General features: G+C 35.6%; 1 protein-coding gene across 2 annotated transcripts in view; it reads right to left on the bottom strand.

The window, feature by feature from the left end:
* LOC107570628 (neural cell adhesion molecule L1-like) overlaps window positions 1–6,277 on the bottom strand; it is a 65,408-nt gene extending 59,131 nt beyond the window's left edge. For both annotated transcript variants that reach the window (XM_016256889.1, XM_016256883.1), the window contains exon 1: window positions 6,175–6,277. The gene's annotated coding sequence lies outside the window, so the exon portion shown is untranslated. The remainder of the gene's footprint in view (window positions 1–6,174) is intronic.
* Window positions 6,278–13,120: the final 6,843 nt, after the last annotated feature.

Here is a 13,120-nt window from a genome sequence, read left to right as displayed (position 1 = left end):
CGTTTCTTTATTTGGTTGTGTTGTGAGCATTTGCAGCGCGTGTGTTGTCAAATTGATGAAGTTGTTTTTTTAATTTGCAGATGTTTTTTCTATTTGCAGCGCGTTGAGCTCTCTCGGCCACCGTAGCTTTGGGTGTACAGCACTGCATAAATGCTTACTACATAAATGCCTCATTCATTCATGCACCTGCTGGGAAACCATTTTGTCATCAGACAGTGTGTGCATGCCACGGATGCTCTCACACACACACAAACACACACACACAAAGCTTTAAGCAGCAACTTCTGCTGTTCGATAACTGTCATACAGTCTGTTAGCCTCTGGCCAACACAAACCAAATTCCTGAGCAGTTATTGTTGCACAGAGCATGCTTCTCATCTTGTAGCTTACGTAGGTCTACACACAAATATACATCAAGCTTTAAGCTGCACCTTTAGCTATTCAGTAGCTGTATCTGTATTATTTTTACTATGCAACAGTTAGTTCTGATGTTCGAATTTGATTGGGTGAGAGGCGCTTCAACTCTATAGCGGCCATTCTTGACACGTTTTTGCATTTAAGAAAGTGAGACACATGGCAGTGAAAATGTGTTACTACTAAATTAAAAGTTACTACTTTTAATTTGAGCTACTTTTTAATTTTTTAGACTGTCATGTTAACATGCGTGAGATGCTTCAAAAGATGCAAGGCGCATGTTTACATAGAAAAACAATTGAAAAGCAGCACAGTTGAATGCAAAAACACATTTTGTGTAAACAGCAATCTTTCACATAGAACAAGGAGCAGGGCAGTGGAATGAAAAAAAACAAAGCCTAGAGACCTACTTTTACCTTGAGCAGTGCATTTTTAGAACTCCATGTCATGCACGAAATGTTACAAAAAATGTGAGCAACAACCAAACACGTCCGTGTAATGGCATGTTTACATTGAAAAACAGTGGAAAAATGGAGCAGTGGGATGCAAAAATTCTGTTCATTAATGGAGTTTTTTTTTTATTGAGACTCTTTCTGTATGTTACATTGATACACCAGTAGGTGGCGACAAGGGACTTTCATTGAAGGAATTGTTTGAATGATTGATTCAGATTTTGAACGAATCAATTGAATCAATGAGAGAGACACTGAATAATTCACTCAACAGTTTTAATCAAAACCACTGATTGAACTCTGCTACTGCTTTTGCTCTGACATGCAACATTTCTGCTTTGGTTTCTGAAAGTGGAGCAAAAACAGATTGTGTAACTGAAAACTGTTTAAAATGTAAGTTACTCAATATTAACTTTTTATTTATTGAAATGTTGTATAAAAGCAATATCACACTCGCAGTTGGTCTGAAAATCTACACGTCTGTGATTGCCTGTGACACTTTCCACTTGCCTGGATATTCGGTACAACAGCACATTCGGAATCCAATTGCATTAATCAACACTATCAAATAAATTATCACCATGTCTAAGCTGGCTGACTGACTGATGTGTTATACAGCTCTGAAATCTAATTAATTTATAGTGTGTCCAATGCTTGATGTTCTTTTGATCAGGAAACTTGTTAATAATGTCCAATTACCAGAATTAAAGGTTACACTATTTCGATAGTCCACTTTAGACATTCTACTAACTATAAACAACTTTGTAACTACATGTCAACTAATTCTCATTAATTTGCAACTACATGTCAAATAACTCTCAGAGTAGACTGTTAGGGTAGGTTTAGGGTTTGTAGAATAAGTTGACAAAGAAAGTGTTAGCAGATATTAAGCAGACAGTCTACTAATACTCTACTAACTGTTAGTTGACATGTAGTTGCAAAGTTACTTACTGTTAATAGAATGTCTAAAGTGGACTATCGAAATAAAGTGTTACCGAATTAAATTTTTTGCCCTTTTGCCCATTAAGAAGCAAAAGAGAGAGGAGTAAGAAACCGAGATGTTTCCCAATAGTCTCACATTGATCTTTTTGTTCCAGCCACAGACTGGATAACATCCCTGGCTGGAGTCGATGAAATGATAAACCTTTCCTTTCTGAAGGTAAGACAGTTTAAAGAGGATCATGTCATTCTCTGAGAAACTCACATTAAAGGAGGGAGAGGTGGTGGGAGGAGGCAGACAAACAGCTTGCTGTAAACCTTCCTGTCATCTGATGATGATTGGACCACAGTACATAAAACATTGTGCTTTCAAAGAAATGTTGATTGCATGCATAGACGGATCACCTGGGCAGATTTTTGGTTTATGTCAAAATACAATATGATTTATTGTGTTTCTGGACACATGAAATCAATGTTCAAGATTTATTGAATGCCTTCTGAAAATAATATGTAACTCTCATATTTCCTACTGAGTGCAAAGAAATTTGATTTGCAATGCTGTTTGAAGGGGCTTGGCTATTACATTTTTGTAAAAATGTATATTCAACCTACTACATACAAATCACATCTGCATGGACATTTTTTATTTATTGTTAAAATGATGTTTACAAGCTCCACAGCTACTTGAATGTTCCTTTATACAAGTAATCAGAATATTCCAAATAAACTAGGAGATTGATTTTTTTCCGGCTTTCTCGAAATACTGGAGATGCCTGCTCATTCCATTTATTGGAGAATTACTTCTCATTCGTGTCTTTTATAATAATATTGAACACCCTGGAGCAGTGGACTGTGAAATGTAGCTCATGAGACTTTTACAAAAAATTGAGTCTCTTGATTCAAAAAAGTATTTCTTCAATAGTTTGATGCTGTCTGTGTCTAATATCACCCAGAATAACTTTTGTTTACAACATTCGCTGATATAAATGTTCTGTTACGGAGGATATTCTGAATACAGTGTTTACATGACCAAGAATTCAGATCAGTGCAAGCATATTTCAGCTGTCCTGTTCTGATTTCTAGAAACTGGAATATTGGCTAAACCATATAAAAGCATATATTATATTTCATGAACAGCGTTCTAAAGTCTCTACATCATTAGCATGATAAATATGAACTTAAAAAAACGTTTTTGTATACAATCTACTTACATGTCTTCTGCCCCCAGGTGGATAATCCATGATCTTCATGAAGTAGAAAAACCTCTGTTTTCCGTCTTTTAATTTAAAACAGACCGATTTGCGGCACAAAGCGAGTTTATAAGTATCATTACATTGTAAACCGTTTGACATACAGTACCTGAAACAGAAATACAGTAGTATTCCCTCCTCAATTCGGGAACTGTGGGCTTCCACACTCCCATATGAAAAGACTTTCCTTGACGGTGTGAAGGGCGTGGCTTCAAAATTAAAGGGTTACTCCATCCCAAAATGAAAATTTTGCAAAGAAAACAAAAATAACGACTTTATTCAACAATTCGTCTCCTCATTATAACAATCACTCTAAACTAGTACTGGCACAGTACGTTTTTGTAAAAGTAAACGAAAACGTTTAATTATACATAGGCCTGTCGCAATAATCAATATATCGACTTATTGCGCAATATATGTACATGACCTCATTCATTTTTGGTGATGCAATATATCGCCCATTATATTTATTCAAAAATTTATGTCACCATGTTTTGTACATTCCACTTGCGCATGTGTCTTTTGCAGCTTCTCATACATAACATGTAGTCATGAGGTGCTAGCTCAAATTTAAAAAGTGCTTCTACAAAAAAAAGTTTCATCTGCAGATATGGTCTTGTTTACGGATCTGTGCCTTTGTGCATACGGACATCTGACTGCTAAGTAGTGATTGTGTTTTTCAGCAATAGTGTGTACCCTTAATTTACAGAGAAAAATCTGTAGATGGAAAAATCTCCACAAGTTCTTTGTGCATTTTTCTTTTTTTTCTACTTGTTACTTTGCACTTTTTGTTAGAAAATGTTTATTTACTATTTATTCAAGTTTTAAATGTATCTATTATTTTTGATAATTTCCATGATCTAAATATTCTTAAAAATTTAAAGTTTGTTGTCATTTGGAAGTGTGGAGGCCTTCTTGCATTATTATGCTGTTACATTATGGTTATATATTCAGTGGCATAAAATGGTCTTTAAAATTACAATAATATCGCTTATCGCAATTATTTCTGGGGCAATATATCGCACAACAAAAAGTTGTTATCGTGACAGGCCTAATTATACAATAAAATCATGGAATTTTTATGGTATTCTTTGGATTATTTTGGAATACCACATAAATACCATTGCTTTGAATATGATAATCATTGTACCATGGCATTTCCACAGTACTTTTTCTAGGCTAAATGAAAATTTGACAACAATATTATGGTATTATGTTTTTATTAGTACCTTGGGGTGACATGTAAATATAATGATTTATGAATATAAATTAAATACTGTAGTGCACCATGGTACTTCCACCATACTTTAAGGATTAATGAAAATCTGTAATTATACAACAAAATCATAATATTAGGATTGTATTATTTAAAGTAGCTAAAAATACCACAAATATCATGGTTTTGAATTGTGCCATGGTAACAACATGTTTTATGATTTTATGGTATTCTTTAAAGTTCCAATATACTTCCACAGTACTTTTATGTAAGAGAAAATTAATTAATGGGGGGATCGCATTAGGACGATTCTAAGGGCCTGATGATGGAGGGGGGCTGCCAAGAGGGGAAACGCGATTTCTACCAAGGTGGGACCCCCCCGGAACACGATTTACTGAGGTGAATGTGATCTATACGGAGGGGCAACATGTCAGCCCCCCCCTCCCGGGAAAGCAGGGGGCCCAAGTGAATATGCTGTCCGGGGGACCCAGAAACCGTAGCGGCGCCCCTGGTATTATGATGCCATTTGTAAAGTACCTTGGAGCATCATGTAAATCCCAAGGTTAATGATTATAATAATCATTGTGACATGGTACTACCACAGTACTTATATTGTACAATTAAAATTGAATGTTTAATTTTATGGTAATATAATGCTATTCTTTAAAGTACTTGGAATACCACGAAAATACCATGGATATGAATATTATAATATAAATATAATCACTGTACCAAAAGTACTACCACAGTACTTTTGTGTAATAAAATCAAATGAAATGAAAATGTATATGGAAGCCATGAACACCCTATAACCCTATAATGTATAAATTAATATAATCATTGCACCATGATACTAAATTTTTTTATTTCACATATTTTATATAGATTTATATAGTGCGATACACCCTAAACTTTGCTAACAGTGCTAATAATTTGCAACCTGAGCGCTGTAAGTGAGACCCACCCTGAATCAAACATGCTGGCGCGCCGCCAGGTGAGTGTGTCTGCATTTAAGAGACTGAAAATAAATGCAGACCCCACCCAATGCTCTCACACTCATATATTTGCTATTGCCGCCTGCCCCATCAAAGCGTCATTATTTGTTTTCAGTACCGCACACACCAACACACCACTGTGAGGGGCAGCACTGCGGACCACCAGTACTCTCAACACCACAATACTCTCATGGGTGATTAACACAATTACACGGCCCAGCAAAACGAGGGGGAGGGAGGACCAACCATAGATAAAACAAATTACATCACAGTGCTAACAAAACGTGCACTTTCAAACATTAATGCATTAAAAAACACTAGAGCAACCGTTCCAAATGAAATCTTAAATACAACAAATGTTGGCATTAGGTCTAGGTCAATACGAGGCTGCAAAATGCAACCAAACCAGCACTAATACTCGAAGTCCTGCATTAAAGGTGAAAACAGAAGAGCCTGTTGCTGATTTCACACGGGATGTGTGCAAATCCACCAGAGAATTGTTTCTGTTTACGAGACAGGGCAACTCAAGGAGTGAGACAATGTGACATCACACAAAAAAAGAAATCTTTAAAAAAAATTAAACATTAAAAATAATCAAAACGCATTTAGCATCTCATTTAACACACTGAAGTTTAAATAAAATATTAGCTTTTTTCATACTAAATGCAACACTATAGGAATTAATAAAAAAAATGCATAAATGATAAATACAATGCGATTATTTTGAATGGTACAGCTCCAGCTTGCAAGACCACACAGCAGCCTCACTGCTACATCATTGCACCTTAAGTCTCAAAGGTGTGATCATCAAACCACAAGAAAAATCTGCAAAAACAAGCCAATTCTGTTTGACACCCATCAGACACTAAATGCCATTGACACTGTCACTGACAGCTTTCTCCACTCACCTCTGCAGTTCAGAAACGGCTGGCTTCGGGTTTCCGTCCTCCTTTGGCAACTCTGTTGTTTTATCTGTCCCTGAAGGTTCTTGTGTCTCCTGCTCTGTGTCAGATTGATTGTGGCCTCTCTTCACTGCTGATGCTGCAGTGCGAGGAAAACACACCCTCTCCTGGCTCCCTCGCTGCCTCTCCCCGTTTCTGATTGGCTGCCATCAAGAGCCAGTGACATCACCCTTTTTCTTCTAGCTCCCTGCCTCTTTTTCTTCACTCCCCTCTTCTCCTCCCTTCCCTTCATTCTCTGACCATTCCTTTATTGTCTTCATCCTGATTTCCACTCTGCATTCCCCTGGTGCCAGATGAAATGTGTCCATAATTTTGTTGGTGATTGGCAGGATCTGTCAGAACAGGAGGAGAGAATCAGTCAGGCAGAGTAAAACGCAGAGAGCTGTTCTACAGCACCATTAAAGGCTTCTTGCTGTTGGTTTGGTGGGCGAGAGTAATAAGAATGAGAAATATATGTTATGCTAATTAGTGCATTGTTATGCAGCATTTGTATGGTGGCACAGGGAAAGCTTTCCGTTTATCCCTCCCTACGCTCTCTCCTTGAAAGTGGCGGATGAAATATAGAAAGAGAAGATCCAGGAGTGTGGAGTTATACTATTTTTTGTGTGTATAATACACATATATAGTGCAAAAAATAATTAAAACAAAATCAAAGGAAAATCACTTTCTTATTCACTATTATTGCCAAAAAATAAATAAATCTAAGCATTCATAACAATATACTTGTCTGTGAGAAGATGCATATTTATATTGATATTTACAAACTTAGCAAAAAAGAAAAAGAAGAAATGACCTAATTTCAGGATAATGTATTTTATTTCAGTAATCCAAATTTTTATTAAAAGATCTGAAATTATTATTATTATTAATTATACCTAAGACACAGAATATGACCGATAAAAAGACAAAAAACTTGACTGTTGAATAAAAGAAAAGGGAAAAGAAAAGGTGAAAATACTATTTTTACTGTATACTTTACTGTAAAATGATACTGTATTTCAAATTTAAGACACCTTTATATATATATTTTATATTATACATAGTTTTCACACCTTCTATACATTACATCTATTTTATATTTTAAAAAATTCTAATGATATATATATATATATAAATAAATAACTATACTATTTATACTATATATTTTTTATTGCTCCAGTTTTCAGTGTCACATAATACTTAAGTATTCTAATATGCACAGTAGCGTGTATATAATGCATATATCTCTCTTTAATGTTTGAATCATAAACCTTACTAAAGCCAAGTTTAAAACTATAAAAAAAATAAATGTATTATGATATACAATTTCACTTCAAGTGAAAAAGCATTTAATATATTTCAAAGAGTTAAAACATTGATTATAATTATATGAAAAATATTTAAACCATTTTTACAGTGTACATGGAGATTATACACAAAAAGAGCATAAAGGTGTGAAATAAACCGTGCAAGAGGAAACCTTTCATTTATGCCCCTCTAAACTATTTGAAGCATTTTATTTGTGAATGAAATCACTTCTGGGAAATTAAAAGTAAAATCTGTCCAGCCACTCTTGAGGCCGATATATTGTGACTAAAGTAGCCTTTTACTCAAACTAGCGCACGGTTGAATGACTAATGAATCACGCACAATTTGATTCATTGGAAAAGGGGACTCCTTGCAAAATGTAAGGTAAAAATAAGCAATCAGATGCTTTTATCTCTCCATCTACACAATCACCCTGCTCAATCTGCATGAAAGCACACTACAGACGAGTCTGTATATACAGTAAAGATCAATGCTTGTGAGTGAGGTAGAATGAATCTCTTTGTTATGTGACATTATCTGGCTTTGTGTTCAGTGCCACACTTACAGGAAGAGTCATTTCTGCAGGTGTCTCATGACACACACATGCTGAAAAACACCAGTCACTGCCCTTTAACTGGAAACTAATGCCCAGCCTTCTGTTAAAGGATCTCAATTTGTGACAGGTCCATGAGCACATCCTGAATCAGGCAGGACAAATGAAGCTTGAAGGTTCATCAAGAAAACCTTGCGCAGGGAGTTGCCAGTTTGCATTAATGGCATCAAATGCAATAAAAGCTCATGCAAAACAGCTGCTTTGAATAAGTGTGATTTGCAAAAGGCTACAAATAGACTGTCAACCACCAAAAACCAAATTACAGCGTTATGATCAAAGGATAGGTAGGATTGATATTTCTGTATCAAACAGCTTTGCTCTTTTCTAAAATAGTGGCATTCTAGAGATGGCGGGAAAGTGGTGGAAAAAATGAACTGGAAATGAAAACATGGGATGCCTTATTTGATTATTTCAATGCCCTTGCCTACTATTTAATGATTTTTCATATTTGTAACTTTTTTTATAGCTAAGTCAAGAACGACAAAGATGGGGGATTGGGATCAAAATGCTTTACAGATCAGATTCAAACCTGCATCTTTTTTTTGTAGCAACGACAGTTATGACCTAATTATTTCATAATTCACCACACTTAAATAGCAGATAATTAGTCAGAATATGCTCATTGTATGCATAGAGAAATATTCCAATAGCTGTTGATTCTGTACTATATATATTTTACTGTATACTTTAACTTAAAAACAGTGTTTTATTTTTATTCATTTTTAAATTTTTAATTTAATTAATTTAATTAACTTTTTATTAAACTCATAAAGGCTTTGGGAAACTTTGACATAACATGTTTAAGGCACTTCATAAATTGAATATATTTACTTATTTTTATATCAATATGGTACAAGATTATCCTAATCTATCGAATAGGAAGTTATTTTAAATTGCAATAACAATAATAAATAATTGTTTTTACTGTATTTTTGATCAAATAAATCTGCATCATAGAATAATTTATTACATTGTTTTTATAATTACATAATTATATGTAATTACATTATTTGTACATGTAATTCATGTATATATAATTTGTATACATGCAATTACTGCATAATTACATATTTGCTGCATGATTGCAAAACTGCATCAAAATTGCATGCACACAGAAAAAAAATGGAATTACTTTGAAACTATTTTCACTCAGAAATTGCAAGTACATTTCACAGATAATTATTAAACGGCAAGTAATGCATCAAATTAAATGTGAAATTTAGTCAAATCTACTCCAATAATCTTGGTTTTATTTTTGATTTAAAAAAATTAACCGTGCAGTCAACGGTAAACATGGCACTAATTGTAATATTAGGTTTAAGTAATCTGGACTTTTTGGTCTGTCAATAATTCATGAGTTGGAGAGAAGCCTCTGAGCTCTGCCTCCATCATTACCCTTCAATTACTCCGTGATTAACACTAGGTCAGACCATCAGAATGACCTCACATCCAGTTAATGAATTCAATTAATCTATTAGCAGCCGCAAAATAACCAAGCTAAACCAGTGACCCCAAGAGTGGTCCCATGTTGTAACATGCATTTAAATGCAACCTCTCTGGCTGGAAATATCAGGTTAACTGTTACCGATCCCATCTGCATGATGTTTTAAATCTGCAAGAGAGTCCACAGTGTAACACACTCAACTCTTCATTATTAATTCAGTCTTTTGGTCACAAATACAGACAAAACAGCACAATTGTTTCATCCAGCTTCTCTCCTCAGGATCTAAAGTGGGACAAGCTATGACGTTAATCTCGCTCTCCCGAGGTCTCTGGTTATTGTGCTGAAAATGAGTGAGAGAAATGAAGATAAAGGGAAACAGAGACCAGAGATGAAGACAGGAAGGAGGAAGTCGGCGCTTGATGATTTATAATGGCCACTGCTAGAATGCAGTCTGTTCATAAGTTAATTTGACTATGAGGTCATGCCAGCCGCAGTGGTGTCTGTGCTACTGGAAAGAGGTTTTCTCAGCCTCTGATTTGAGCAGAGACTCCCAATCCATTTCCAGACTGACGAGAAGCAAGTGAAGCAGAAGAACATTTAAAAGGCAACATTTTGGGTTCTGCAGTGGGATTCATCGAACAACCGGTGAAAATGTGAAAGATGTTGCCACTAAAAATGCAACTGTTAATTCAATCGTATCGACTTTTCGCACATTGTCACAGAATTGAAAAATCTAAAATTATACTCTGAAAAATACCAGTACATTTATTTAAATCTTAGCAGCTCTTAATTGTTTCCCATAAGCACGGTCACTGATAATGTCATTACATATGCATAATGGCCTAAAACTAATTGTAACATCCTCTGCAAACAATAAGACTTGCTGGGTCATACAGTGAAGCTTTTCACAGCTTAATATAATAGCATTAAATCGGACGTCTGTTCAGGAAATTATCACTAGCACTACTCAAGGTTAAAATATACATTCTCATTTAGGAGCTTGAAGTTAATTGCCTTTCAGTCGGCCTGAAAAATGAAGCAGCCCATTTATTTCCTTCCTTATAATTTCTCTAGGATAGTCAATACGTAAGCTGATTTATGCACACTGCACTACACTAAAAGTGCTCTGGCTTTCCTTCAAAAACACACTTCATTAATGAACTGGCCTTATGCCTCGCACTAGACATTCTCCCAAATATGAATCTGATAATAAACTCTGACAACTGAAAAACGTTGAGAAAACCATAAGAGCAACTTTGTTTAGGATACCTGCACAAATGCTTTCTCCACACTGCTTGCATTATTAATAACTATTGATTTGTTTATTGATCAGGCAAAACAAAAACAAAGGCACTTGCCAAAAAAAAAAAAAAAGTTTAAACAAACATCATGCATTAAGGTCACCATAACTGATTCAGTTTTACCTGAAAGAATGTATGGAATTATTACAAATTATTTTTTGAAGTATTTTTGTGTAAATTTAATAACTATTAGATCACTGCACTCCCTCTACTGGTCAGTCTGAAATGTAAAATCATAACTGATTAGTCACATATTATGAGAAGTTTTTCTGGACATACAATGTGTACAGCATCAGTTTTAGTCTGACCTTGAAAATTCTCTTTTTATAGCAAGTCACACTGCATACACCTTTAATGAGAACTAAAACGATTGAATGAAAACACGAATCATGGAAAAATCAGTTATTTGCAGATGCATAATTTCCTTCACTGTTAGTGCTCGAAATTAGACCTAGATTTGGGGGGAAAAATAAACTTTCATAGTCTGCATTACAGTGAGCTAAAGGCACATTCTGATGGTTTAACCTTCATGTTGTATTCTGGTCATTTTGACATGGAGAGGATTTTCTTTCCCCTGAAAATGCTAGTGAAATTATGCTATAATTTATGCTATATTGTTAATAAATATTGGATTAAATTTTTGGTCAACTTGTTTTTTAGTTATTTTTGAAACCGATTAATCTGAGCTCACGCACGTCAGTTTTTGAGGGAACATTAACAAAATTATCCAAAAATGTTATTTTTACTCAAAATCTGAGGTGCTGCGCTCAGATCAATGAGGCCTACAATCAGTTGGTTCCAAAAAGAAATACAAAACCTGTGTTAATTGAAAGAAAATAAGTTGACAAAACATTTAATCTAAGATATGTTGACAATATAGCACAATGAGAGATTTACAAGCAATTTTTAAATGACTGGTCATTTTTGGTATACCAAATTTGAAAAAAGATGATTTTCAGGGTTCAATGGAATAAACAGAAGAAACATTGAAATTCAGGAAATGATCACGGCTCCAACCTTTGATCTTGCACTTTATGTTGAGAGCTGTCAGTCTAGCCAAGTGGACTCCTGCAGTCTGGGATGAGGAGGAGAACGCAGGCGTGATGAACTGTATCCTAACAGCACAGAAGCCCAGCAGGGACATCACTGGAAGCTCCAGATGGTCAGAGCCACTCATTGCACTTCACACCAGCTCCCATGCAAAAAGAGTGGAAGAGGGCAAGAACAAAGGCTAAAAAGCCTGTCCTAAAATGCTGATAAACAAAAACCCAAAGCAATAAATGTGACACTCATGCAGGTGATCAATAACTGGACAGAATTTCTCATACACAACTCAGGATGAAGAATAGAGCTTTTAATACTTGGACCCCACAGCATGTGTCAAGTTAGTTTCCATGGACCTCCATCAGTATATTTCTTAACATATAAATGATATTTGCTCCTGTTAGAGCAAATGTGTAAGGCATACATTGAAACAACTCTAGAGGACACAGTGGGCTCATTTTATGCATTTATTTATGTAGCAATTTACGTTCTGATTAGCTGCTGAGAGGCTGCATCAGCAGTTGGGTAATAACCGCATGTGTCTGAGCACATCTCAGTCCTTCACTTCTCAAATCTGTGTTCCTCTCCAAAAATACCACAAAAGTTGCCTAAAATGTCCCCGTTCTGAAAATCCCTGCACATCTGCAATTTCACCAAAACCTCACTCCATGTTCTCGCCCTCCCGCCCTTGTCCATGACTTCCCCTCCCCCAAATTAAAGTTCCCATTTGCAAAGCTAGTGAGGTCACACATTAGCAACAGAGGACAATCAGAGGACCCCCCCCCATCCCCACCCCCCGCCAGAGGGTTACAACCATCCTCTTTACACACAAAACATTCCTCTCCTTTTTAACAGCCAGAGAAGAACAAAAAAGATTAAACATAATAAACTCCCAAACCTTTTGTACAGAGAAACCAAACTAAATGGAGAAAATGTCTTTTATATTAGTCCACAGATATCCTGTGATCCTCTCACAGGCTCTGTAATTTTAATAGGGAAGTGAGACACACACATATACCAAATACAGTTCGTTGTGTGTCAATGAGAGGCTCTGTGTAGTAGGCAATGTCAATACATCTCTGTCACTCGTTTAGGTCTTGGCCGTATGTATGATAGTGTGAATATGTATGTGTGTCATAAGTTAACAACATGTAAGTCTACATATCTCTGTGTGTGTGTCTGTGTACAGGTTTAGGACAGTCT

This window comes from Sinocyclocheilus grahami, unplaced genomic scaffold (assembly GCF_001515645.1).
Source record: "Sinocyclocheilus grahami isolate Dianchi unplaced genomic scaffold, SAMN03320097.WGS_v1.1 scaffold29.1, whole genome shotgun sequence".
NCBI lineage: Eukaryota > Metazoa > Chordata > Actinopteri > Cypriniformes > Cyprinidae > Sinocyclocheilus > Sinocyclocheilus grahami.
Note: the sequence above shows the minus strand (reverse complement) of the source record. Positions and strands in the feature narration are given on the sequence as shown.